The 27,502-nt window shown below is 47.5% G+C and overlaps 1 protein-coding gene across 15 annotated transcripts in view; it reads left to right on the plus strand.

Moving 5' to 3' along the window:
• Window positions 1-22,831: 22,831 nt before the first annotated feature.
• Window positions 22,832-27,502, plus strand: part of INPP4A (inositol polyphosphate-4-phosphatase type I A) — a 2,396,889-nt gene continuing 2,392,218 nt past the window's right edge. For 9 of the 15 annotated variants that reach the window (XM_069636663.1, XM_069636660.1, XM_069636662.1 and 6 more), the window contains exon 1: window positions 22,833-23,015. The gene's annotated coding sequence lies outside the window, so the exon portion shown is untranslated. Of the gene's footprint in view, window positions 23,016-27,502 lie in introns of all 15 variants that reach the window. The other 6 variants (XM_069636673.1, XM_069636671.1, XM_069636672.1 and 3 more) reach the window with 2 other exon arrangements.

Genomic DNA, 27,502 nt, shown 5'->3' on the forward strand with positions numbered 1-27,502 from the left:
TACTCCTCAGGGCCTCTGTCCCCAGGAAAAGAAAGTGGAAGCCCTCCAGAAACTAAAAGACCCCACAACTCTGCGGGAACTAAGGAGCCTCCTTGGACTGACTAATTACAGTGGGAAGTTCATTGAGGGCTACGCAGAGATCACCAGACCCCTGATTCATCTTTTGAAGGGGGGGTCAAGTTAGAATGGGGTCCAGAACAATCTGAGACAGTAAGACAACTCAAAAGAAGCCTCTTACAAGCGCCTTACTTAGCTTACCCTGTCAGAAACAAGGAGTTCTTCTTGGAGACAGGGTTCTCTAACACATGCTTGACAGCAGTATTATACCAAAAGCATGACAAGGTCAATAGAGTAATCTCCTATGCGAGTAAAACTTTATCCTCTGTGGAGGAAAAATTCAACGATTGTGAGAAGGCCCTCCTGGCAACGGTGTGGGCATTGAAGAATTACCGCCCGTTTATCCAGGGGGAACACATCATAGTGGAGACTTCACACCAGCCTCTGCAATATCTCCAAAGTGATAGAATCCCGGCCGGAAATGTGATTAATTCCCAAATTAGTTCCTGGATTCTGTCAATGCAAAGCTTTCCTGTGGAGGTCAGATATGGCCAAAACAAGAAGAGTCCCCTCGCGCAAGGTCTGGCTGACTTGCATGATTGTGCCAGAGAAAACTGTCTCGAGGACGAAAGTCTAAAAATCAAGGACAACATGGAAGCATACCTCAATTCCCCCCACAAAGTCTTTGAAGAAGACAAGTGTGAGGGAATGCCCACTGTCTATGTCGATGGATGCTCTTACCATGCTGACAACAACGGGGAAAAATAACTTGTGGCCGGCGTAGGGAATGCATGGGTGAATAAGTCCCCAGAACCCTCCGCTGGGTACAAGATTGGTCCCCGAAGTAGTCAAGTGGCAGAGTTGATGGCTGTGCATCAAGCCATCCTCACTGCTGTCCAACATCAACTCCACGAACTGGTCATAATCACAGATTCGGATTATGTATGGAACAGGTTCGTGGAGCACCTGGTTAACTGGAAAACCAGAAACATGTTATGTGCTAATAACAAACCCTTGAAACATGGGAAATTAATCTAAAATATTGCTGATCTGGTCACCTTGAATGGGATGACCATCTACTGGAAAAAGATCAAGGGTCATTCTAAAGTAGAGGGACCAGACAAAACTGGAAATGACTTAGCTGATCAGCTGGCCAAATCCGGGGCCATCCAAGGGGATCTAATAGAGATCAAGTCCCTGTTGGGGGAAATCCAGGTCACTGCTATCACTAGGTCCCAGACAAATGCTCACAATAATCTTTCAACTGCACAATGGAGTAAGGAGACCCCTGATGCTGATTTGATTATGGCTCAGAAGGGGGATCTGATAATTGGTAAGTTTTATCAACACATTGAGGATCCTGAGAACTTTCCCCTGACGGATACCGATTACATAGGGAAACAGGACCTCAGAGTGTTGATGAAATGTCCAAAAATGTTCCGAATCCAAGACGGTTTGTGATTCGCTCCTCTAGGGGGAACAAGTACATGTTGACCGTGACATGCTTGTTTACTAAGTGGGTGGAATGTCTCCCGGCCCCAAACTGCAAGGCAGAAACAACAGCTGCCCTGATGATCAACCACATCTTTTCGCGTTTTGAACTACCCAAGGGATCGAGTCAGATAGAGGTAGCCATTTCACCAGCGAAGTAATTACAAAGATGTGGGAGATACTTGGGGTTAAAAGGAAGCAAATATTGCTTACCGGCTAGCCTCTAGTGGTGTAGTAGAACAATACAACAAAACCATTGTGAGCATATTAAAAAAATGTGTGGCAGATTCTGGGCCAAGTTGGGATATTCGATTACCGCTTGTCCTAATGGCCATTAGATCTACCCCTTCATCTGCAACTAAAATGTCACAGTTTGAGCTGATGACTGAACGCAGGATGGTGCTTCCCCAGCATCTGCTTTACAGGACCCAAGAGCAGACATTGATCAATGTCTCCACAACTCATGAGTATGTTGAAAATTTAAGAAAACACCTTCAACATGCTTTTGCCTATGCTCAGCGAAATCTAGAAAGATCAGCCGATAGCATGGAGACCCACTATGACTTAAAGACTACCAGAAAAGAATACAAGGTGGGAGACCGGGTTTATCTATACAGTTTCCAAAGGAACCAGGCCAAACAGCGGACATTTCTGCCTACCTGGAAGGGACCTTTTGAAATTGTAGACAAGATCTCACCAGTCGCCTACAAGATCTGCATCCCCAAAGGCAGTTTGGCAGAAGGGGAAGACAAGTGGGTCCATATTAATCAGCTAAAGTGTTGCCATCCTAGGCACACTCTGCAGCAACTGGAGGAGTCTTCTGGAACCCCAGAGGGGGCCACTCCAGATCCATGAAATTCCAACCCTAAAATATTCCACATATAGTCTATAAAATACAATAATGCAAATGTCTCCTGATTTATCAAATGTATATGTCCGCCCCACTACATTAATAGTGGTGGGGAAATGTCTACAAATATGTTTTTGCTTTGTCATCCTAGGAGAGAGAGAGATAGATAAACCATGGAAACTGACCAAGGAGGACGACCCGGGGACCAGGAGCAAAGATCTGAGGGGCCCAGAGTATTGCTCAATACTTCCATCAGGACTGGCAAGGAGAACCAAGCGATCCACCCCTGATGGAGGAAAAGATGCTAAACTTTGCCATTTGTCGAATCCGGAGAGACGAGGCTGACATCCCAGTCTTCCGAATTTCCATTGATGGAATATCAACTGCCATCGCAAGAGGGGGGCTTGTGGGATGTCTTAACCCACTAATCCAAGCCCTGCAGCATCACTGTGCATTGCTGGCAGCAGAAACATCATAATGGCCGCCGTAAAGCATGCTGCTCGCCAGAAAGCACCAGAAAGTGCGCAGTGAAAACCTGAAAAATGAGGCCACCTTCTACTTTTGCCTATGTCAGTGGTAACACAGGAGGCCACTGCCAAAACCCATCATTTGGCTGCTCACAGAGCAAAATCATTGCAAAAGAAACAAAGCGGTTTTCAAAAATCTGTTTTTATTTGGTGTCAAATTTGTAGAAATCATGGTTCACAAACCACCCAAAAAGATCCAACCTCCTTGTTGGGTGGTCAACATCATTCCCCCGCAAGAATCTACATAAATATAAGGTCCACCGAAGTGTATCTATATCTGAACAAAGTCCACTTTTGAGGATTGCTTGCTGGAAGAAACCTGTTAAAAATGGGTGTAATACCGTTACTCACCTCTACCAGAAGCCGGCGTTTAAAAACCATTTTGTGTAAAGTTGTACATTGAGCCCAAACTATGCCAAAGAAAGACTTACTATCAGAAGCCTAAGAGGTGGATACAATTTAAATCTATATTCTGAAAAGTCTTGAAGCAAGAGATTGTTTAATGTATGTGTTAAAAATGTGAGTTATATTATAAGATAAGACAGTTTTTGGACATTGGGTTTCAGAGTTAAAAGTTTCCCACACTGGGTTCAAACGAATTCCACACCTTCTCCCTGGACAAAGGAGACTTGCCCCTGCCCTTGGCTAAGAGATTGACAGGCTGGTGTCAAAAGGAACTGGGAGTGGCATCCTGGCCTGTTGCTCTCAGTACAGACAAAGGAATCCCTGGGCTGAATAGAAAATGCTAATTCGGGTGTGACCAACAACAAACTGCTGGCAGGAAGGAAAGACATGTGACCTCTGAGTCAGCTCAGACCTTGGAGGTGGAGACAATCCATTGTGTGGATTCAGAAAGCACAACAAATATATGTTTAAGGAAAATGCTTCTAAAATATTGTAACAAACTGACTAAAATGTGTAACTTTGAGATTGTTAAAATGAAAAATGCGCTCACAGTTTAAGACTAAGCTGGACTCCGTGCGATATTCTGAGACCAAACCCCGGAATTATTCATATTGTGGCTACTGTGTTTATGCCAGGAACCTGACAAATTACAGAAATGTGCCCAGATGGGGTGTGATGGGGTGTGAATGCATGTCTAAAAATTGGTGCAGAACTAGTATTGAGAAACCCACCAAAAGTGCAAAAAAGTGGTCATTTCTGAACCAAAGCTCTTAGAAAGATGAGAGTTGAACAGAAATGTACCTTGGGTAATCTGTCATGTAATGTATGTCGCATTAACAAGTTGTGTATATTGTAAATATGTGTTTTATGAAAAATAAGATATACTATACAGAGACAAAGGGGAGTGTTTTCCCCTAAGCCATAAAGATGACACAGAATGACACACTGATCCTTTCTCCAATCAGGGGACAGGGAATCCTCTAACCTATCAGATCCTTAGAGGGTTGGGCATTGTAGAATCAGCCTCCCTACCCACTTTGGAAATACATAAATAGGACTGCTGAGGACAGATAGCACACACACTTTCCACTTCTCAACTGATTTCTTGGCGAAGCACCCTGCAAGAAGATCCAGGCAGAGCTCCAGACATAGATCTAGAACCAACTCTAGAACTATGAAGCAGAGAGGTCTAACCCACAAGCTGAACCTTCTCAGCAGGCCTTCAGAATCTTTTGCAACCTGATTCTAACCCCTAAACTTCCACGGGGCCTAACCAAACCATTCAACAGTCTGGCTGAGCTGTTTTGCTATTCTAGCTAAGACCCCTGTGTTAGAACCCAGATCCAGACCCAGAAAGCAGAGCTGTATCCAGAACCCATCAGATCCAGTCCAAGAGGCCGCGCAGACCAGAGGCCTGAGACCTGTCCGGTGGAGAGAGAGAATCCCAGCCAAACCCTTGACCAGATCTTTGACGGGGCCCACTCCATTCCAAAACCATAGGAGTGAGTATCCAGTCTAGAACTGTACATAACTAATCTTTTAAAGTAATCCCATTCCATCCATTTCAAACTGCCCAGAACTGCATTATAGAACCTCTTTTGTCTATCCTAAATTCTCCTCTCCTCCACATAATTCTTGATAAATTGTAGCGATAATCATCTATGCGCTGATATTTTTTCAAGTGTCTTGACGCACAACAATCAGAGCAGAAGGCACCCTGTTTCTGGTGGTTGTCCCGTTAGGTATCTTGTAGTTTCATAGCCCTTAGTATAAGTCCATATTGATTCCTAATCTGTAAAGCGCAATCTGCCATTTTGAAATCTTGACTTTATTTCTGAAAAATCTACCTTCACAAAAACCTCAGTAACTTTTGAACCACATTCCGATTCCTTATAGTTTTTCTGCAATCGCGTTTCCCACACACGGAAATGTTGCCGCAAATTGAATTTTGGTTAAATTTCACCACATGTCAAAATAGCTATTTCTTGTTTTCAACTGCTGAAATTCGTTTTCAATCTGATAATCATTCATAATCATTGCTAGTGTTGACCTGAACCAATCCAAAGTAACTATCACTTATCCTGAATCTCCTTTAGTGAATTAAAATAATTTTAGCATATTTTCCCTTACATTGCAATCACATTCAAAATTATTTTTGTCTGTTTCAAAATCATACCTGTTTTCTCTAAGCTCATTTCCATCTCTTCATATTGCCTAGTGGGGGGAGCGAGTAGTCACAGGGGAAAGGGTGATCATATAGTCTTTTGTGGAAATCATATCAAGTTTATTTCTGTGTTGCATTCTTTCCCATCATTGCATTTCCTTGAATCATACAAAGTATTCTCTGCTACCTTATCCTTTCTATTCCTACTCCTAACTGATTAAAGAGATTGTTGATATTGTAATATTACCCATTGCTGATCACCGTACATATTCATTTGTGTGCTATTCAGATACTATTCTATTCATAAAAGTGTGATATATATATATTGTTCCATTCTTCAAATAAACATTTTAATTTACAAAACAAACCTACTTCTTGGCTCAGTGAGGTCGGGGAGGGGCGTTAAATAAGGGTTCATCATCCTGATTTAAATAACTTTGACATAAAAATATATAAATAAGGGCTTCCATTGGGCATCCCATACTAAGCATTGACTTGGTTGCAGTGCTGGATTGAAGTCACTTACAGTGTAAAATACCATTTGGATACCCCTAGGGCACCCATGGGTGGGGGTACAACCCTGTGCAACTAGTGTATGTTTTTAGTCACCTGTGTGTGGCCCACAGAGCAGGGTATATGGGCTGGTGGCAGCTCCATGCTGAATTTTACAGGTGCTCTGAGTAACCTCCATTTTGGGATACCCAGGCCCTACCATTGGAATCATTTGATTCCTGATAGAAGACAAGATGGCCCCTGTGGCCTCTTGCTTTCTATTGCCTGTTACCTTGTTTTTCCCAAAGTCCTGGGAAGCCCTGACTCTGTCCCTTCCCCGTTGACTAGCTGTTGGGTGGAAGTTCCATATATGGTATTGTGGGGAAGTCCAGGCCAGACTGGCTGGAGCCTTCCCAGTGACTGTATGTTGTGGGTACACCCTGTGGGTGAGACCTGGGTGAATGGAGTGTGCACTTCTTGTTATGGGTGTCCGGTTTCTGGTATGTAATACAATGAATGAGACTGCCCTGCCCGAAACTAGTATGGATGCTGAATGGCTGGGTACTTGTCCCAATACACATTCCTTGTTGTGAGTGTCTGGAGGGAGGAGAAAGGCCTAAATGCACTGTGAGCCTGATTGGCTGCCTGGCTGCATGAATGGCCTTCTGAGTGATTGGTTGCCTGAGTGTGACCCCGCAGAATGAATGACCGACAGAACAGTATATATGGGGCCTCTCACTGCTAGAATTCGTACAGAAGCTGAAGTTTATACTTGATGCTTATCCTTGAAGCCCAGCTGGAAGAACACTTGCTGCTTCATTTGCTTCAAACCGATCTGTAAGCTGTCAAGTTTATCAAGGACTGAACCGAGAGAGGACCTGGTTAGGAGACCTCTTCCAGAGCTACGAGGGACCATCAATTACCGCTAACCTTCGCCAAACCTCCCTGGAAGTCAGACCTTCGATAGGCTGTCGACTGGAGATGGGTACTGCCGAGGAGAACGAAGAGAAGAACCGGACATTCCGTCCACCGTTGTCGACCAGGGCTCGCAGGTTTGCTATAACTGCTGGAGGCCTATCGAAGCTGTGTTTTCCAAAAGCGGGGACCGTTTGGCGCCGTGCCGCCGACGATCGGAGCTGCAACGCTCCATTGATTAAGAGACTGTGAATCCAAGGACGCTCTCGCCTGCACCGTCGACCACTTTGTCCCACAGGAGAAAGTCAAGGCCGCTTACACGCCCTGAGCAGCATCCGCCGGTGGGTTTCCCACCACCCGAAGACAGCAGAGCGACCGGACCACTCAACCCCCTTTCTGGGCCAAAGTTCTTGATAGACTCTTTGCGGCAACAAACCATTGTCATCGAGGTGCACCGCACACCTCGTCTTTGCATGACGTCCACGACTGATTGTGGACAAGCACTGCCATGACCAAAACTGCTGCCTCGACGCAACCGAACTTTTCATCGAGGACCCTCGACGCCAAGTTTACCTTCTTCTGAGACTATTGACGATCCGTGGCTCCTGCCTTAAAGGGGGTCACTCAAGAAGGATTCATCAACGCCTCCTCGAAGAACTCTGCTATTCCAGGTACATTGGGGTGGTAGAACTATTTAGAAGGAAATACGACTTATATTGAACAATATATGGACTGGGCTTCTTTTATATCTTTACTTACAGGTTACCCAAGTGGGGGGATCCTCATACAGAAGTGTGCCTAGTGGTAGGGGCCAGTATGTCTGCCTATTGTTTTAACCAACCTGCTTCCCTCATATGTGTATTGTTGGTTCACTTTATTTACTGATTTGTGTCACATTTTAAACTGAGTACAGTTGATGCACTTTAAAGGAATCAAAGTATAATTGTGGTACCACATAGAAAACTGTATATCTTTACCATTGTAGATTAACTGGAGCACAAAGTGTGTTATTGTGATTGTGTATATAACTTGACCCCTATTTATATAAAGACTGTGTTATCACTAGCATAGGGTGTGGAATTTCCTTTGTGGGTGCTTGGGGACTACACTGTACTTAAGAACCAGTCTGCATCACCTCCTGAGAGCTTACGCCTTGGTTGTTCGTCCACGTTATCAAATAGAGAACTTTGGCTGGGGTGCTCTGTGCTTTTACTCTGCCATATAGAGCGCAGGAGTACAGATACCTCCCTCCAGTCTTTACAACAGTGACTGTCCACCACGAGGGAATACCTGATGAACAGAAAAGACTAATTAGCAGGTCCAGAGGAGAAGCCAAGAGAAACCAGTGAGTTGTCCTGAAGTAGGTGACCCCGGGGTGCTCAATCATAGACCGCTTTGAAAGAAAGCACATTTTGAATATCGAACATTTAATAGAAAGCAGATTTAATGTAATTAACCAAAAGGGAGAGGGCGAACAGAGGATATTGTAACCCACATTTACCAAGCCAAAAGGTGGCAATTGTTAAACAAAGTGAATGCGACTTGCATAAAAGGAGTGACCCAATAAGAGAACATTGTAACCAGTCAAATATGTGCAAATATAAAATGAAGAGGATACAGTTTTCCCAAAGAAGGTTATTCAAATAAGGGACATTATTACCGGCATTGCGAAAGCCAAGATATATCATGGCAGATTGAATGTTGCAGTCACAGAAGTTGTGAATCACTTAGTCAATAGCCAATAGGTTGTGTGGAAAGAGATAAGAGACAGCAGGAGAAAGGCCCTCCTTGTGAGAGGGATCAAGGGGGAGAGAATTGTAACCTGCATTGCCAATGGCAAAACATGCATTTAAGAATCATTGTCCTTCTGTGCAGCATGTGCATGAAAGAAGTTATAAGCCAATTGTGTTACAAGTCCAAAGACTTATCCCAGAAGCTGTTTTTGGTTTAACTTGGCACATTGAGGAGTGAAGTGTGGAAATTTGGGAACAAATAGTACCACTGAGTACGAGTAGTAGTAGTAGGAGTTTTGTCCTGGCGGGCAAGTATACCAGGAAAGGGACAATAGTTGTAAGTCCTGGCAGGCGAGTGGACCAGGAAGAAAAGTTGAAGTACTTTAAATGTGGTAGAAGGTTGTAAGTGATTGTGGAGGAAAAGAATTGGCAATTCCACTTCTGTTTGATGAACTGTTGTTTAACCATCCTGACTGAAGTAGAACTTCTGAATGATCCGTGCTGATCAAAGTGTTATTTGTGATGAAACATATAATGTGATGAAAAGTGATTGGTCTCCTGAGAAAGGAATCCCTTTGTCATTACTTTTTTAATGGATGTATGAAGAGAAAGACCTTTTGAACAGCCAAGTAGAAGCTTTAACAATTGTATTAAGAAAGAAAAACCTTTTTGAACTGGGAGGTCACTTTGCCAAGTGAAGGATATATTGGAGACAAAGAACTGTGTATTCTATTCCACTTGGAGTTGAACGAGGCAAAAGAAAATAGCTTTTTTAAAAGGGATAGTTTGCTAAAAAAATGTTAAGCTATACACATATTGCCTATAATAAAAAAGATGTATTAAAATTCTTTTACAAAAAGTTCCTATGTAAAATATTGTGCAAATCAGCTTCAAAGTCCTGATTTTTAAAGGCTGGGAGGCATCCATTTTGTGAAATGAACAAGCTTCCTGAATTTCTGTTAACTCTGCTCTCGTGGCAGTAATCAAGCAAAAGCCCCATACTGGGAGTTTTTGCTTATTGCTGCCGGAGAGCAGAGAATGCTGTCATCTCGCAGCCCCCTCTCTGTCAAGAATGAGAACAGCTTCCGCTCTCAGTGCCCCTGTTGCCTGTACGTATTTATTCATTTTCTGGAACTTGGCTTGACACCTGCACTGGCGCTGAACCACTGGTTGCTGGAGGAAGGTCCTGGGAGTGGCAGCATGGCTGTGGCTTGGCCGCAATGAGTTTTCATGAACACTGAGCCGGTGTTGTAGCGAAGAAGGTGTTGCGATGCAGAATCTAGGACACAGTCTCTGGGACACAGTAGCTTTTCTTACAAGCTTTATTTTAAGTAGCTAACAACAAAGACCCCCAGCCAAATGGGACACAGCTTCAGCCTGTCTTGCTGATCACCAACTGTCGCATCTCAGAAACCCCAGCAAATATAAACATACGCTCATAGGCAGAATGCCACCAAGATAACATTCCCTCTTACATCATGGCATTCCAGCCCAAGCTAAAGACTATTACACATCTCCCTCCGTTTATCTTGATCAAATTCACCTCACACTTCTCCTCACAACTGCTACCCTGTTATTGTTCCACACCTGCCCACCAACAACATGCACTGCACCCCAAAGGACTGCCACTACCACTACGGGGTCCGAATACAATGGCTCCCCTTTGTTCTTCACAAACTCGTCTCTGGTTCAATGGTTCAAAATGCTCATCGCCAATGTTGCGATGCAGACTCTGGGACACAGTAGCTTTTCTTACGAACTTTATTTGAAGTAGCTAACAACAAAGACCCCCAGCCAAATGGGACACAGTCTGTCTTGCTGATCACCAACTGTCCCATCTCAGAACCCACAGCAAACAAAAAAGCATGCTCATAGGCAGAATGCCATGAAGATAACATTCCCTCTTACATCATGGCATTCCAGCCCAAGCTAAACACTATAACACAAGGCAAGAGCTGCAGGAGTGCCACAGGCAGGCAGGATTGGGACGCTTCTGCAACTCTCCTCGGATCTCTCGTTTCACCCCCCCCCCTTTAGCCGGGGGTGCTGGTGGCTCTGCGAATGGTGGTGCCTGGAAGCTATGCTGCGCGCAGCGGCTGGGGTCAGTGCTGAGCCGCCCCCACTCTGCCGGGCAGCAGGATGAATGTGACATTTCAACTTCTTCCCCTGCACATGTGGCTACCAAATCTGCTGATTCTTCTGTCATTGTATCCGCACAGATGAAAATTGACTTCTTTCTTCAGACAGAGAAAAGCCTCAAAAGATGGCACACTAGTGACTCAACCCTACTGCTCAGTGAAGCGTTGTGGGGGTTGTATTTACTCACATTTGCATATATTGTCAGCAGCAATGCCTAAAATGGTGCAGTGTTGTGTATCATGTGAATAGGTGTCCACAGCAGCACTGGCCTGGAGCCCTTGTACCAGCTAACAGTGCTGCACGCTTTCCTATTTGCTCCGTTGTCCGCAATGGTGCAGCACCTTGAATATGAGGAGTTTTGTGCCTGCAACTATGCAGCATTGATTTTTTCCAAGGCCAGATTTCTACAATGGTGTGGCATGCCTTCATTATTTCATCCGGTGCCCACAACTGCTCTGCGCCTTGAAGCTGAGGGGTCTGCACTGTGCACTCAAAACGGCATGTGCTGAATTCCTATTTGGCCAGGAGCATGCAACGATGCTGCTGCTGGTGTGAGGAGAGTCAGCACCCACAAGAGCATTGCAGTTCACAGGCTTAGGAACAGCTTTGGCTGTAGGACACCCCCTCTCGTCCACCGAGCAAGGCTTCAGCTCCCTGCTGCTTCCCACTCCCCCCCAGCAGGATCCAACAACACAGAACCCCAATTCCTGCACCAGCAACTCACCTTTGTAACATACCTTTAGGTAAAGACAACTTACAAATATTCAACAAATGAGTAGATTCCTGCCGAGGCCTTAAAAGATGGTCTGGTTCTCCGGGAAGGGTCAAAGATAAAAGGGGAAACAGTCTACAAAGGAGAAACTGGAAAATGCTATTTAAACAAATAAATAAATCCTTACAATCTCAGCTTGTGAGATGACACGGAGGGGCTGGTAAGTGAGGCTATCTGTTCTGGAAGTCGCCCGAGGTGCGTGCCACCTTCAGGGGGCTTGTTAGTGCTGCGTTATAGCTTGAGAGGTCAAGAAGTTGAGGGTCAAAAGTTGAAGCTGTGCATGTTTGTCTGACAGAGAGCCAGGGCACTTCCTTCATGCAGAGGATGGGAGAGAAAGAAAGGAAACGTGGACGTGAATAGTACGTACAAAATAAAGCGACCTGATCAGTCACGTCCTCTGCTGGGGGAAGAATAAACAAGAAGATAACCTACGAAAGATTGAAAGAATTTTATTAAAAGACTACCACAGCAAAAATACATTTATTAAATACAATTACAAGGCGGTACCCATAAACCCAAAGCAGGTGCTGCTACAGGGCAGGGGAGGTGGGAGTGGACAGTGTTACCTCTGCAAAATCACTAGATCATGAGTCCCCTTTCAATAGGTTGATATAGTCATGTGATTTGCCCTGACAGCATGATGAGTAGCGTCATGCCATGATTGTATACAGAGGGAATAAAAGTGGGCAAAAGCCTGCCAAACGGGACAGTACGTCTCTGACACTAACGCTGTGTGTGTGTCTCCTTCTGTTCAGGGCCAGGTAGCCCTTGGGCCCATCCAGGCCACACCTCACACTGAAGACGAGTGGTGGGTGCCTCATCCCGTGCACTGCCAAGCTAGCTGCGCACACACCTACAGTGGCCCTGCTCTGCTGAAAAGCAGAAAGAAAAGCAGGAAACGCGCCATGCATGAAGCCAGCGCAGGCAGTGTTACAGCTGACACGCAGCCCTGCGGGTGTCCGTGACCCCCCTTCAACACAGACTCTTAGTTCAGGCTCCCTGGTCGCTTTGCACGGCTGGGAAACACCCTGTTTATTTAGACGGCCCACGGCGGTGTGCAACGTCACTGTGCTGCGTGTGTGCGCCCTTAAAAGGGCAGCCTCACACGCCTCCTTTTTCATAACGACACACACATGAATAAAGGATTACTAGCTACCACACTAAGTACATGGCACACACATACCCCCGCAGACCCCTTTAATAACAGCCATCCTGGTTCCCATTAACCACAGGGAGTCCCCGGATGTCTCTAAATCAAACACAAGTCCACTGCTCAAGCACATAGTCAGTGAGACAGGCAGGTTTCCCTCGCCCAGTCCTCTGGGGGTACCTCCTGCCAGTCTCCCGGATCGGACTCCTTTCACCTGCCAGATCCTGGGCCGGTGACCCCGGCAAAGGCACTGGGCCACTGCACTTCATCCAGTACTTCCAGCATGTCCTGGTTCGGCACTTCTTCAGTCCTTGATTCACCCAGCCTTTTGAAGAAGCTAGCGTTCCTAGTCACAGACACAGTTTCATCCGATGCAGTCACCATTGACCCCTTTACCGCAACTACCCCCATAGGCTCCGGCTCATATGTCAAGGACAGCTTTCCTTGAGGGTGCCAGTTTCTCACTAACACCTCATCACCTGGAGCCAGTCGCTGGGGCTTCAGTCCTCTCTGGATGCTCTCCTGCTCTGTCTGCTCTCTTCGCTACCTCTCCACCTGGTCATTGTCTATGACAGCGGGCTCCTGCTCCCCTGTCTCCGGCAACAGACCCCTTGGGCATCTCTGAAACATGGCTTCTGCCGGGGCCACCCCCGTGGATGCATGTGGAGTGGCACGATATTCACACATGAACGTGTACAGGGCCCTTTGTAGACACTGACCCTGTCCCTGAGCGATGCAGAACACTTTGTTTAATGTCCTCATCATCCTTTCTGCCTCACCATTCGCCCTCGGCCACAGCGGGGTGACCTTCCGATGGTGCACATCATACTCCTCCATCAATCCCACAAAACCTTTGCCTTGAAAGGGTGCACCGTTGTCAGAGCACAACACCCTGGGCAGTCCATGAGTGGTGAAAATGTTCTCCAATGCCACCACCACCATGTCAAATGCCACCGCCTCCATCCCTGGATAGCGAGACCATTCATCCACCACAACCAGGAAGTGTGTGCCACGTGTTGTGGAACCAAAGTCTGCATGGACCACCTCCCATGGCCTTGTTCCTCGTGGCATGGTGTCTATGGTGGGTTCTTTTAGTGCGGGTGACGCTGCCTGGCACCAAACACATGACTCTACAAATTCTTCCACCCGCCTTTCTAGGTCCGGGAACCAGACTTTCTGGCACAAGCGTACTTTGGTATTGGCTGCACCTTGATGTCCTTGATGGGCCAACTCAATGATCTGCTGCGTCCTGCTCTGAGGAATTACTATCTGGTCCCCCCTAAGAAGTAGGCCTGTTTCTAAGAAGGTCAGCTCATCACGCACCCTCCATAGTTGTTTTAGGGCTGACTTGGCCTCCTGCATTCTCAGGGCCAGGGTGTCCATCACCGCCCTCCACAAGCCCTATTGGATGGCAGTTTTGAGGATCAGGAAGCACTTGTTGGTTGCCAAGGCCTGTTCGAGTTTCCCAAGGGCACAGAGTTCAGAGTGGCCGATTCCACCACGAGCCGGACATACTCGTCAGCTTCATCAGCGCACCTGGACTGTAGATCTGCAACATAATTGTGGGGGTGTCTGGGGATAAACCGCTGCATTGTTACTGCCCGGCCTGTACACCAGTGACACACCATATTCCAGCAGAGTCAGTATCCAGCGTTCAATCCTTGCGGGTGGTTTGGAGGAAGACCCCGCCAATATAGGTAGCAAAGGTTTATGGTCTGTAACTAGTCTCCCCAGGAAATATAGTCTGAAGTGGCAGCAGCCCCACAAGACTGCCAGTGCCTCACGTTCTATCTGCAAGTACCGTTGTTCCGTGTCCGTGAAGGCCTTGCTTGCGTAAGCGACAGGGCAGACTTCCTGGTTAGCGTCCACTTGGCTAAGCACCGCTCCGAGACCGAACGGGCTGGCATCTACCACTGTTTCCGACTGGAGGGCGAGATCAAAGATGGCCATGGTGTCCTCTGCCGTGAGAGCTCCCTTGATATCATCAAATGCAGTCTGTTCCAACGGTCCCCACTGCCAGGTCACATCTTTCTTCGTGAGGGCGCGTAGGGGCTCAGACCAGGAGGCAAGGTTCTTTATGAATCAGCCACAATATGTGACCATCCCCAGAAAGCTCTGCACCTCCGAGACATTCTCAAGGGGCCGAGTCTCCATGATATCCTTCACCTTGCGCGGGTCCAGCGACACACCTCATTCCCTGAACACGAATCCAAAGAACTCAATGGTAGTCTTCAGGAACTCGCACTTGTCGCGGTGCAATGTGAGACCCAGGGACTGGAGGCACTCAAATGTCTTTGCCAGTTTGGTCAGATGTTCTGCCTCAGACTTGGCGAACACCAGGATATCGTCACGTATGTTCAGCACACCCTCCAGATCGGCGAGTGCACCTTGGATCATATTCTGAAATGCCTCCGCTGCAGATGACACTGCGAAGTTCAGCCTCTTATATCGATACAGACCCGGATGAGTGGTAAAGGTGGTAATGTACCTTGACTCCTGGTGCAGCACCACCTGATGATATCCAGCTCGCAGATCAAGTTTCGAAAAGAAGCGGGCAACTTGCAGTTCCGTGATACTATCATCGATGTTGGGTGTCAGGTGTCGCTCCCTCTTGATAGCGTTATTGGGTAAGCGCATGTCTACGCATATCCTGACAAAGTCTGGTTGTTTCGGCTTCCTAGCGACAACAATCAGGGAGACTCAAGGATTCGGGCCACCACCTTTTTGATAATGTCCAACTTGACTAAGTTGTCCAACTCCCGGTCCACCAGCTTGTGTATGTGTCACGACCCTCGCCCAAAACCCCCTCTGGCAAACCCATTGGCCAGGTAGAGTCAGGACTCGGGCCTCTAGAGCCTGGCATCCTCTTCAAAAGCCATCATGGGGCCAGTCCTGGCGCCTATGGCACCAGCCTTATACACCATGAAAAACAATGTGCTTGGGAACTACTTTATTGTATTGTCAGCCAACATGGAGGCATCCACATAGCTTGATTCCTAAGAACCAAGCTATGCGTCTAGTGTTTTGGGGTGGTAGCCTAGGGACTACTTTACCTGGACTATTTTGTTGGGACTATTTAAACCACACCCGAGCAAGACAAAATGCTTCGCGTTACTTTGCAGCTTGCAACGTGACGCTCACCGCATCCAGCTATTCCCTCCAAAATCAGAGAAGCAGAACCTTCAAGGAGACAAAAGGAACATCATTAGTAGCAGCATCTTACCTGCAGTCTTCAGCTTTAAACACTCGCAGCTACTTAGAACAGCTTCCTCGAATCTGCACGCCTCCTGGACAGAACGACCTGAAAGAGGAAGATAGAGGCAACATTAAAGAAAGCAGTAGAGACATTTACAAATTACAAACTGCTCAAAAGGCTTACCTGGCTGGTTGCCTCTCGGCTGGCACCACTCCGGACATTCCACTCACGCTGAAGAACACTGCGACCTACAAGGAAGGAAAACACAGGTTAGCAAAGGCAAGACTTTGCATAGCGCTTACCGCATCACAGCGCTCTTAATGCACCCTCTTTTACCAGCGGGGCTCAACCAAGCCAGTTTGGCGCGCTGAAGCTTTGCATACCTAAGGGAGAAAAAAGAGACATTTTAAACAAAGAAAGGCATGAAGGATAGCAACAAAACTAAAGAACAGCAATAAGACCTGCCTGAATAATATCAAACGGGCCAGTGTCAGTGAAGGAACTGGACCGCACTCGCCCATGAAAGACAACGCGCCCCTGCAAAGAAGGCAGGATGGAGAGCATGCCTAATTCTACCACAAGGTGAGGAGATGGTGCCAGAGGGACTGAAATCATACGGGGTTGGAGGGAGGATACTTACCCCAGTCGGTCAGTCTTGAACACAGTCCTCCTGTATTTTCAGGCAGAACCTTCGCCACAGACCACATCAGGGCAAAGCTGAGAAGCATACCAGCGAGTAAACCGGCTGGGTGGCGTCCCTTTGGATACCAGGTGAGCGTAACAATGTGTGAAATGGTATCCTTTGGTGTTTCAGGGCGATTGGCTGCACATCTATGTGCAGCTTTACAGGTTCCCCAGTGTTAGGCAGAATTATATGCAGTACCCATGGGAACACTACACACAATTAAGACTACAAGTGACAGTACAATGTCACCTTTGGTACAAGCCTGTACTACACAGTTCTAGTGGTAGCAGTAGCGGAACAGCCAGACTTATCTCAAGAGTAAGTGAGCAGTACAAATAGTTACACAAAGGACAGCAATTACTATGATTCAGGCAAACAATGACTCAAGGTTTCTAAGTAAAATAATATATATTTATTTACTTATCAATTGTATGACAGTTCACCTTTCTAAACAAATTAAAAATCACAATCATAAATACACCACACCACTTTCCTTAAATTCTAGACAAGTTAGGCTCACAAAATGAAGTGGGAGCAAATCCCTTTTAAATTGCTGGCACTCCAGCAATTTAAAAGGGAGGGAAAGACAAAGTTATTAGAAATTAGGCAACACCAACAGGTAAGTAATCAGAGCAAGTGAACAAGAGAGGCTACAAGGCTAAAATCAGATAGAAAAGGCTTAGGGCCAAAGTCAAGTCTTTTGCTCAAGATAATAGGTTCAATGTAGTTTGCGGTAAAGTTTGTAGCATAGATTCCGGGCGTGGTTGGTTGGTAGAAAAGATAGTTCAAAGAGAAGAGAAGGACAAGCCCTCGGATTGGAGAAAGATTTCAAACACTTGCACCGCGGCTGAGCGAAACGCACAACCGGATTTGCACAGTACCTTGAAACGGAGAGGCAGCTGTAGCTGAGGCAGACGTCCCTGGTAGTTCCTGCAGGCTCACGGTTCCTGAAGCGACTGTCGGACTGATCAGAAGTAGGATGACTGGAGGGTCCTGCACTACCCAGGGAAGAAACCAGCAGCAGCGCCAAACAACGAATAAAAGGTGCGCTCCTTAAAACCCAAGCAGGGACCGGCCTTCCTGGCTATCCGGCCCACTGTAGCTCTGTACAGCGAATTCGACCAGAGGAGGGGTCCTCACTTGTAGTTTGGGCAAACTGGTTGGTCCCACCAGCTCAAGGGAAGAAGTTTCCTGGAGGATCTTCTCTGCAGTCGGATTTGGAGATTCGGACCTGCAGCAGGGCTTCACCGAGTGGTTCAGTCGTTGTAGGGGTCCTCTTCTTCCAGTTCCTCGTTGGTTCTTTCGTTCCAGTGGCGACTCTGTCTTTCCAGTCCCAGAGACCTGCTTTTTATGCAGTTTTCCCCCATTCATACAGCCTGGCTGTCAATCACACAGCAGGGTGGCTGGCCTGGCAAGGCCAGTCCCCTTAGCCAATCAGACAAGAGTGTGACTTGGGTTACTAAGGCAACCCATGGCAGGGGTCCAAAGATCCCTCCCTCACATCCTGCCTACCTAGACTATCAGGCACCTTAAGGAGGGCTTCTGTGCAGAAGCCCGCGAAAAGACAGCGAACAAAGGAGTCATCCTCGGTTTAGCACACAGAGTAAAACACGAGAAAGACTTTAACAAAAAGAAATGGCGACTAAACCCAGCCGGAGCCAAAATAAAATGTATTTGGTCAAGCGGGTTTATGTCCGAGGTTAATATAATAACCTAAAACATTACCACGTTATATAAGATAATCACGGTAGAAAAGTTGGGGTAGATACCACTGCCACCAGCCAAGTCTTAATGTTAAGGGAGCGAAACAATGCCCCAAGAGGTACAGACAAAAAGGGATAGGAGTTAACCCTTTCCAATACTCCATGTAAAATGGGGTGTACTTGGTCTGTGGTTTAAAGTGACTATATAAAGTTAATGGCAACTTTACCTGTTTCTGGGGGACAGTAGTCAGCCCCATAAAAATGGAGTCAGTGGGAAGTCTCAAAGACAACCCTGTGTCACTGCACTGAAGGTGCTGTGTAACACACACAAAAAGTGGTGCACATGGAGTAGGTGAGGGTCCAGTTCCCAAGATCACACAAAAAGTAGAAATACACATAGCAAAACACATGTAAGAGTGGGAAAAAAGGCTCAGACTCTTACCAGGTGAAAAAGTAAATCCTAAAAATCCAGCAAAGCTGCTGGGGGACTCTTTAGGTAAGGGAAATCAACCATTTATGAGAATTCTCCCTAACACCCAGTCATTCGCCCGATCCCTTCAATTATGCCAGAGTACTTGTCTAGCAATACCTGTATATCTTCCACATGCACGGAGTATGCATAGCTCACAATGCCCAAAGCATCCGCCACCGCGCAGCTCAGCAGAGTGTTGGTGCTGAGCGGGGTGACATAGAACCGGGCTCTGATCGCAGACCCGCCATGCTTCACTTCCGCCACATAGACACCGTCCAGCAGGATTGGCTGTGCGCCTCCAAATGTAAATATGCGCGCCTTTGGTGTTGTTAGGCTGGGCAGACACTCCATGGCGTTGTAGTGTTCCCGGGCCATGACGTTCACTGACGCACCAGTTTCCACCAGAACTGGGACTGAGGACTCATTCACCTGCCACTGGCACCTGGGTTGCCGCCTTGTTTTCGATCATAGGACGCCCACGATGGAAACAAAGAAAACGTTCTCCCCTTCATCACCATCGAGAGCTGAGCCCTCCTCTGCCTGATCTACCTCGGCCACATTTGTTGGACGTTGCTGACGGAAGAAGCCTGCCATCACTGGACCTCTTGGGACAACAAGCGGGGCCTTGCACATGCGGGCGTAGTGATCAGCAGCACCGCAACGGCCACACGATTTTCCCACTGCTGGGCACTCCGCAGGGGGTGGTACGTCATACCCACACTTCGGGCCTGAGTTGACTGGCCCAGAGCTTCTCTCGCAGGGATTACCACCTGGGTGCCTGGCCCCTCTGCCACAGCCCACTGCACAGATGTCCTCTGTCTTACTGGGGCGCACCCCTGCTTCCATGCAGTATGCCCTTAACTCCAACACCTCCTGGCATCGTCCCAGCTCCAGGATATGAGGGAGGGTGATTCCTGGTTCCCTCCGGATCTGTCTGCGCAGTTTGCCAGATGCGCACCCTTGGATTAGTTGGTTCCTGATCATGGTCCCTGGATTGTCCCACACACACGGCACAGCCAGTCTGCGCAACCTCCCATAAAAAGTGTACAGTGTTTCATCAGCTTTCTGGCTAGATGAGCTCATTATAAAGCGCTCATAATCAGTATTTGGAAGAGATAGAAAGTATTTGTGCAAGGGCTCCTTCGCAGCAGCATAGGAGTTGTCATGAGGTTGAAGTGACAGAAATACCTCGTGCACCGCCAGCCCAGCGCAGTAGAGTGGCCACCTTACTGTCATCATTCGTCTCCATCATGGCCCTAAAGTACATCTGGAGTCTGTCCATCCACATCTTCAAGCGGGGCCCCAGGCTGGACAGGGCACCTGAGATATCAAACTCAGGCATTGGTTGAAAGGCACCCAGAGGTCTGATTCCAAGAAGTTGTGGTGCTTGGGGCTGGGCAGCCGGTGCAGGGGGCTGTGCTGGAGGCTGCGCAGGAGGATGAACAACGGGCACCACAGGTTGTGCTGGAGGCTGAACTGCCGGCGTAGTGGGATGCAAGGCTGCAGCTTGGCCATCGTTATTCATGGCGGGGAGTGCACAAGCACCCCCCTCAGGTCACAGGGGCCGCAATTCACCCCACCCTTGCTTGCATGCCAATCTCTTTCCTCCACACCAAGGGCCAGGTCGCTGTAGTCTCCTCTTTTGTTGGAGAACGTGGAAAGCAGATAAATCAAGGTCCCAGCATAAAACACCAGTGGGCACCACCCCTCTGGGTAGGCCACTTGAACTGGATCAGCAGATGTCCCAAACAAAGACTATGGCAGCTAGTGGCTCACAATATTAAGCTGGGTGGGCCCAGGGATCACACCACAACAGCAAGCCTCCCCTGGCTCCTCACATCGACCACGACGAATTTTAATGAAAATATGCAAAATTCTCATTAGAAAGCACATGCAGTGCAAAATGCAGCTGTCCGCTGCAAGCGGGTAAAAAAAATTGGCCTTGATGGCCCACCAACGCTCTAAAATTGAGCTGCGACCTTCCTAGGCCATGTCCGTAAATTGGCCCCCAACTGCGTGGACCGCACCCCTTTCCGCAGCATTTTCAGACGGTGAAATTGTAAAAAGAAAATAAACAAATCACTGCCTTAATCACCGCCGTGCCCGGGTTGCGGATCTGGCTCGTCGCCACTGTTACAGCTGACCCACAGCCCCGCGGGTGTCCGTGAGCCCCCCCTTCGACACAGACTCACACTGAGGCACTGTGTGTAGTTCGGGCTCCCCAGTCGCTTTGCGCGGCCGGGAAACGCCCCATTTATCTATACGGCACGCAACAGAGTGCAACGACAAAAAAGGGGCACCCTCACAGGCAGTGCATGCGGCACCGGCGGCTGCCGCTGGGGACTCGGCAGGCTCCCATCCCTGCTGAGACAGCATCCGAAAGGAAATAAAGGCCCAATCAACGTGCTGGATAGCGCACCAAAGGGAAAAACATCAGAACATTGCCAGCAACTGTAAGCACCACGCCCGATCGTCTTTTTCTTGTCTCTGTGTCTGTGGACAAATGTAGAATTACCATTCAACGATAATGAATCATACAAGTCTAGCGTAAACCCCTATTAGAGAGCGTGTTATGCCAGCACACTGAAAGCTCTGCTGATCTGGTAGGGTGCAACAACAACTCTAGGGACCACACACTCAGCACGAACAGAGAGGACATATTTAAGTGACATAACAACAGCACTGAACACCAAGCCGCCTGTGCTCAATCTAAAACTGCCCCGAGCCCCGCCTACGGCCCGCAAAGTAGCAACAATATCCAACCATCATGGCGGCAGACCCGTCTGCCTTGACGGAAAGACCAGGTACCTAGGGACTCCTCCTTGACAACTCGTGGCTGCACTCCATGAAGCCGTTGAACCATATGGGCCTGGAGTTGCAATTAGGTAGGAACTGTGCTAAAACCAGGGCCGGCCTTAGAGGCAGCTGTGCCCTGGGCGAATTGGTGCGCCCCCGTCCCCACTGGTCGACAGGGGGAGAGGCGGGGCGGGGGCAGGAGCGACACATTTGTTTTGTCCCTCCCTGCTCCGGCGACTCGCAGGGGGTTAATCACTGGAATAGGACGCTCATGCATGAGCGCCCTATTCCAATGAAAACCTCCTGGCTCCCGCGCCTTCTGGCTCTGCATCAGCACCCTGTTGTTATTAAATGCGCCCCACCAACGAGGGCGCAATAACAAAAGGGCGCCTGCCGCACCTTTTATCACTACGTCACCTCAGGGGAGCCCTTAAAAGACTCCCCTAACCTGGCGTGGCAGGGGACTAATGACGCCCTGGGGGGGAATGGCGCCCCGGGCGTTTGCCCGGCCCGCCCCCCCCTAAGGCCGGCTCTGGCTGCAACAGTTCAAACTGAACACAAAGTCACAGACCCCGAGGATAAGCAAACACTCCTGATGCTTAACCTTGGGTCCCTCCCGCTGAGGCTTATTCAACACCTTACCCAACAGAGGCACTGAGGACGACTATGACACAGCAAAACTAGTGCTAACCAGGAAGATCAAGCCGCAACTCAACCCGGACTTTGAAATGTTTCTAATTGGCCAAGTCTGCCAACGACCGAATGAAAAGGTTGATGATTTTCACAGCCGCCTTCGAGAATCATAAATTGCTTCCTCAACCAATACAATTTCCAAACTATTAAATGTCACCATTTGGCAAACTTTCCCATTAAAATAATCTCACAGAAAAACTTGCCCTAAATCTCCTTGGTGAGATGTTAGGCTTGTTTGCCTGCTCAGTGACCACACTGAGGTTTCGATTCATGTTTGGTTCTCCACTGCCCCCGTGTGGGTCTTCTATGTCGTACTGCCCCCCTGTGGTTCTTCTCCGTCGCTGGCGGTTGTACTAGACCCCCATGAAGTTGCGTACTCGCTTTTCTCTGCGCCTGTTAAGTTTTGCTCTCCGTGTGTGGCTGTTGTGTTGTTGTTGAGAAGACCGTCGTACTGTGCTTCTGTTTGGCTCTTCCGTGCCTCAGTATGGTTTTGCTCTTTTCTCTCCTACGCGCGTATTTCTCTGTGCGGCTGTGTGTCAGGCCACCTCCCCTGCCCCTGCAGGCCGTCCTGTCAGTGCAGATGGTGGGCGGGGCCCGACCGGCTGACGTCACTGGCCGGCCTCCGCACTGGATCTGCCGCTGTTGTCTAAGGAGCCTTGGTCTGCGCCCTGCCACTGCACACTGCCAGTGGACACTGGGTACAGCAGGACAAGCCTGGCACAGGGTCTAGCCGACGAGGCGGGGTCTAGCCGTCGCCGGCGATGCTGTACTGGAGGTAAGAATTGTGAGGACGTAGATCATGTTCTCTGTACTGCACGAGAGCTGGTTGTTATGCTAACAGTGTGGGGAGGAGGTATGATGAGGCGGTCTGGGCGGAGGCGTTGAACCCTTGCTTCAAGTACCACAGGTCCAGGGACTGTGAGCGTCAGTCAAAATCTCCGTTTCAGTGGTCTCCTCCCATAATGCAAAATGAACTACAGTATTACAACAAGGCGTAAGGCAACACTGTCCGGGAAAGCGCCGCGTTAAGACGCGCCGGCGTGCTGGCACAGCCTGCATTTAGTTGCACGCCTGAATCGTGCAGCCTGTCCTCGCTCAGTGTATTGGTTAAGGCGGACATCGCGGGTTCACATGACATATTAAGAAGAGGAGGGTCGGTACCTGCTCCTCGGTCCTATCCTTCCTGGAGGCGGTCCGCTGCTGCCCAGAAGACAGCAATTGAAATCCGTGTGCAGGTTCCCATCTGCAACTGGCACCCGCTCCCTCCACCTTCGAGCATTTCTTCATGCAGCTCGGTTCCAGATGAGGTTATCAGTTTCCTTCTGGTTAGGGATTCGATATACATCGCTTCTTGGATATTTTCTACGTGCACAGACAGGGCCAAGTGCAGAAACTCCTTCAGCTATGGAACCGCCAGTCCTAAGGGTCATACATTCTACACAGAAAATACATAAAACAATATGCAGTAACGTGTTATTGTGTTGGCAATTTAAAGACTGTGGCTTTTATTAAAGATAATACTAATAAAAACATAACTTAGTATTATGGATATCCCCCAACATACAGATGTGCAATGTTTTCTTAGTTATTTTACGTTTTGGCACTTGGGCCAGGAACTGGAAGATAGATGCCCGTCTTTGCTCACAAGATGCCCCCAGCGTGAGCTCCCAGCTCCATGTGTTTGGCACCTGTACTGCTGTGCCTGATGGCAGTTTCAATCCAGGGTCATGATGCCTTTTCTGTTCTTCTTTTCCAGAACTTTCAGACAACCATAGTTGGCCTTTGCTTGCCCAACTGTACCTTTTCCAGAGGTGGGTGGGGTACGAGCAAACGAGAAGCTGGGTCTGCCAATGCAGAGTCCAGATTCACTCGGTTAGAGTGTTCATTCTGCCCCTGCCTATATAGGGCAAATATGCCCAGGGGCTGGGGCCATGCCAGCATATGACCTGCACTGGCCACCCAAATGGCTGGCTTTAGCACCTATGTACGTGGCTCTCTGCCTCTCCCCTCTCCTACTGTTGAGTGTTTTCTCCCTCTTTGAAGAGGGGAGAGGCACTGGGGGTTTGGATGCTTGTGCCAGCCACATATGAGCATCTTTTGTTGGGTCCTGGGTCCCCTCCCTGCCAGACTCTTCCTGGGAGCCCTGCAGCGGGAAAGGTCAAGGGGTGGTGGCAGGGGAGGTGGTGTGCCTTATGGCCGCCTTTCTCCCCCCTTCCCTCCTCTGTACCCCGTGGACAGCTCCCCAAGCCTAAGGGCCTGTGCCACTGAGCTACATGAGATCCCCCCTCATTCCACAGCACTGGACATTCTTGCTGTAGATGATCTCATAGGTTTGGCGATTAGCGTCTCCTGCAGAGCATTTATTCTGGGAAGCAGAGATTGAACTCTGGATCCGGTTTATTGATTATCTCCCCACATGATCTGCTGCACATGGCCCGGTGACCTGCCGCGTTCTCCCACATGGTGCTATGCTGCGGCTCCCAGATGCTCCATTACTCTTGCACTCCACCCAGGCCTATTCCAGTTTAATATATAACCTACTTTATCATTCGTGTCTAAAGCACCCAGCAGCGGGACTGCTCCAGCCTCTCTGCAGTTCTTTGAGTAGCGCTTTCCACGTTCAATAAATACAAACGATTGCCTGCCGATTCGCTTCCTAGGACTCTAGTAGCTCCTGATATCCTGCTGCAGGACACCTCCCCCGCCCCTGCCTCGCAGCCCCAGCACATTATCTCTCCCTGCCCTCCGCATAGAGAGGAAGGCTCTAGGGCACTGCCCCGGAGCAGCAATAGGAAGTCATGACGCCTGTCTTCGGATGTACGAGGCAGGGGAAGAAAGAAGTGTGTGCGCGGGAAGAGGCATACTTACTTATTGTCAACATCAACGCCTTGCCGGTAGCAGGACGTAATCAGGAGCTCAGCTGTTTATTGCCAGATGGGATGGGCAGGGTATAGGTTGGCATGGAAACACATTCTGGTTCATCTTGGAGAAATGGGCGGGGGGCGGTTTATATCTTTAGTTGCTGTAAGATTCTTACCAACTATTCCTTCCAGGAATAATCTAATTCAGGCTTTTCCTCAGACCCCAAACTAAACTGTTGTTGCTTTTCGTTGGCAATCATGGGGTGGTTTGAGATCAAGCCCACCCCACATTTTATCTCCCAGTTTCACTGCCGAACCACACGTAGCTGGTTTCACTGACTATTTCAGAACAGAAATGGATGAATGCCTCACCCATTTGAGGTATGACCAAATTCAGTTCTCACTTTAAAAAAACCGGCATGTCTTTTATAATCAAATGCCTGTGGGTGTTCTGAAGTTATTGTAACCAGAGGACTCCTTGTCGCCTAAACAACTTGTTTGCTGCAGGGTGTTTAAAAAAAATACATTGGACTGAGGCACTTGACGCTGGTGATATGTCAAAGGAGTGGAACAGTGACATAGTGTTCTAGCGCACACCTGCCCGAGGTAGTAGTCTTCCTCGTTAAACTTGAAATGCTGAGGTTTTGTCGTTTTAAAACACAAATGTGTAACATTCATCTGGGATCAAATTACTACTCTTTTGTGGGATAATTGGGATTCGTTTTTAAACTATTAATCAACCCCCAAGCTACTACTAAATCAGCAGTGACCTCAGTCGTAAACGTCAAACGGGCACAACATGAATGTTAAACCTCATTCAATTGTTTAAGGTAGCATGGGTGGAGGGCAGACATCTCTTCAAGAGGAAGTAAGTATCAAAAAGAACAAATGGTACTGTGGTACCAAAATAAAATAAAAATCCAGCCACGCTTTTATAAAAAAAAGTCGTCTTTAATCACACTAAACAAACTAATAAAATCACCAGCAACCCACCCCAGTTATAATAATAATAATATTTATCTGTATTTAGTCAATTAAGACATTTACAAATTCAAACTACATAGACATAAGAATCGTACCTGCACCTACATACCATACTTAAACATGTAAGACATACCATACATTATACGGATTATAGATCTTTCAACACATTACCATTGTGTGAAGTCACACTGCAATTAGATACACATTAAAGTATTACATTGGTTTCTATAATCACACCATAAAATCATCAGTGCAACATTCATTATTTCATTTTCGACAAAGATTAGCTTCTATTAAAATTGATGCGTATACTTCAAATATGGGTGTGCATGTAAGCATAGGGCAAATTAGGGCATGATTATTTATTTAATGGCTTAAACGCTTTTCAATCTATAGCCATAAACGGTAAAGTGCTATTTCTAATTAAGCTGAATTAAGACAACACCAAAAGTCGGTAGATCCTAATCGTGTCATGATTATCTATTAGGCCTTCATATGTATGTATAAGGCACCCATGTTCACACAGTCGGTGAATAAATGCTTTGCTGTTTTGTCAATATGAGATAATTTTCAGACTCTAGAGAATCTCTATCTGGAGGTAATTTCAGCCGAGAATCGTGAGCAGCGGCAGCTTGTTAATTTATAAGTGCAAATTCAGCATTGTGATCGCAGGGTTTGGACTCTGAGCATATATATCTGGGGACGTATATAATGATGGACTACATTAGATACATATTTATGGTTCGTAAGTTTATACTTATGATCACAATTAATGTTCCAGTCCCAGAGGTCGAATTTTCTTTTGAAGGATTTTTATTTTTTATTTTTTTATTTTTTGTTTTATTTCATATAATCAACTTGTGATTTTTAAAAAAACGAGTAGGTATGTTGTGAATTGATCTTCATATAAATAGTAGTATACGCGATGGAAAGGAGATGGTAATGGAAAGGAACTTGAAGAGGCGAAAAATAGGCGCTTCTTTCTTGACACAGCGCCTCGCAGTGTAGCAGCAGGTGCTTCAAGTTTTCCGGTTCCTTTAATGTTTTACATAGTCTACATTCTGTAGATGAAGACTGGAGTCTAATGTTGAGAATTTCACGTGTGGGCATTAAATTCAGACAAGCTCTCAAAAGTGTTTGCATTAGTTTTTTATTCGGAAATTTCGAACAGTATGGCAGAGGTACCTTCAGTTGATTAAAAGTTGGGGGCAGATGTGTGGTCAATTTGTTAGCTCGGGCTTTGTCAACTGTATTAATCCAGTCCAAGAGGTCCATTTTTCGTTTTATTCTCTGGGGGTTTCCGATCAGTTCTTCTTCGGTGCAGGCTATTTCATCCAGTTTTGCCTTTTGTTTTTGCGACCATTTTTTTAAGATGTTAAGACGGCCAGTTGCAAGCTCTTCTGCTATCAGCTTGAAT

This window comes from Ambystoma mexicanum, chromosome 7p (assembly GCF_040938575.1).
Source record: "Ambystoma mexicanum isolate Mex_15411 chromosome 7p, UKY_AmexF1_1, whole genome shotgun sequence".
In the NCBI taxonomy this organism is placed as follows: Eukaryota; Metazoa; Chordata; class Amphibia; order Caudata; family Ambystomatidae; genus Ambystoma; species Ambystoma mexicanum.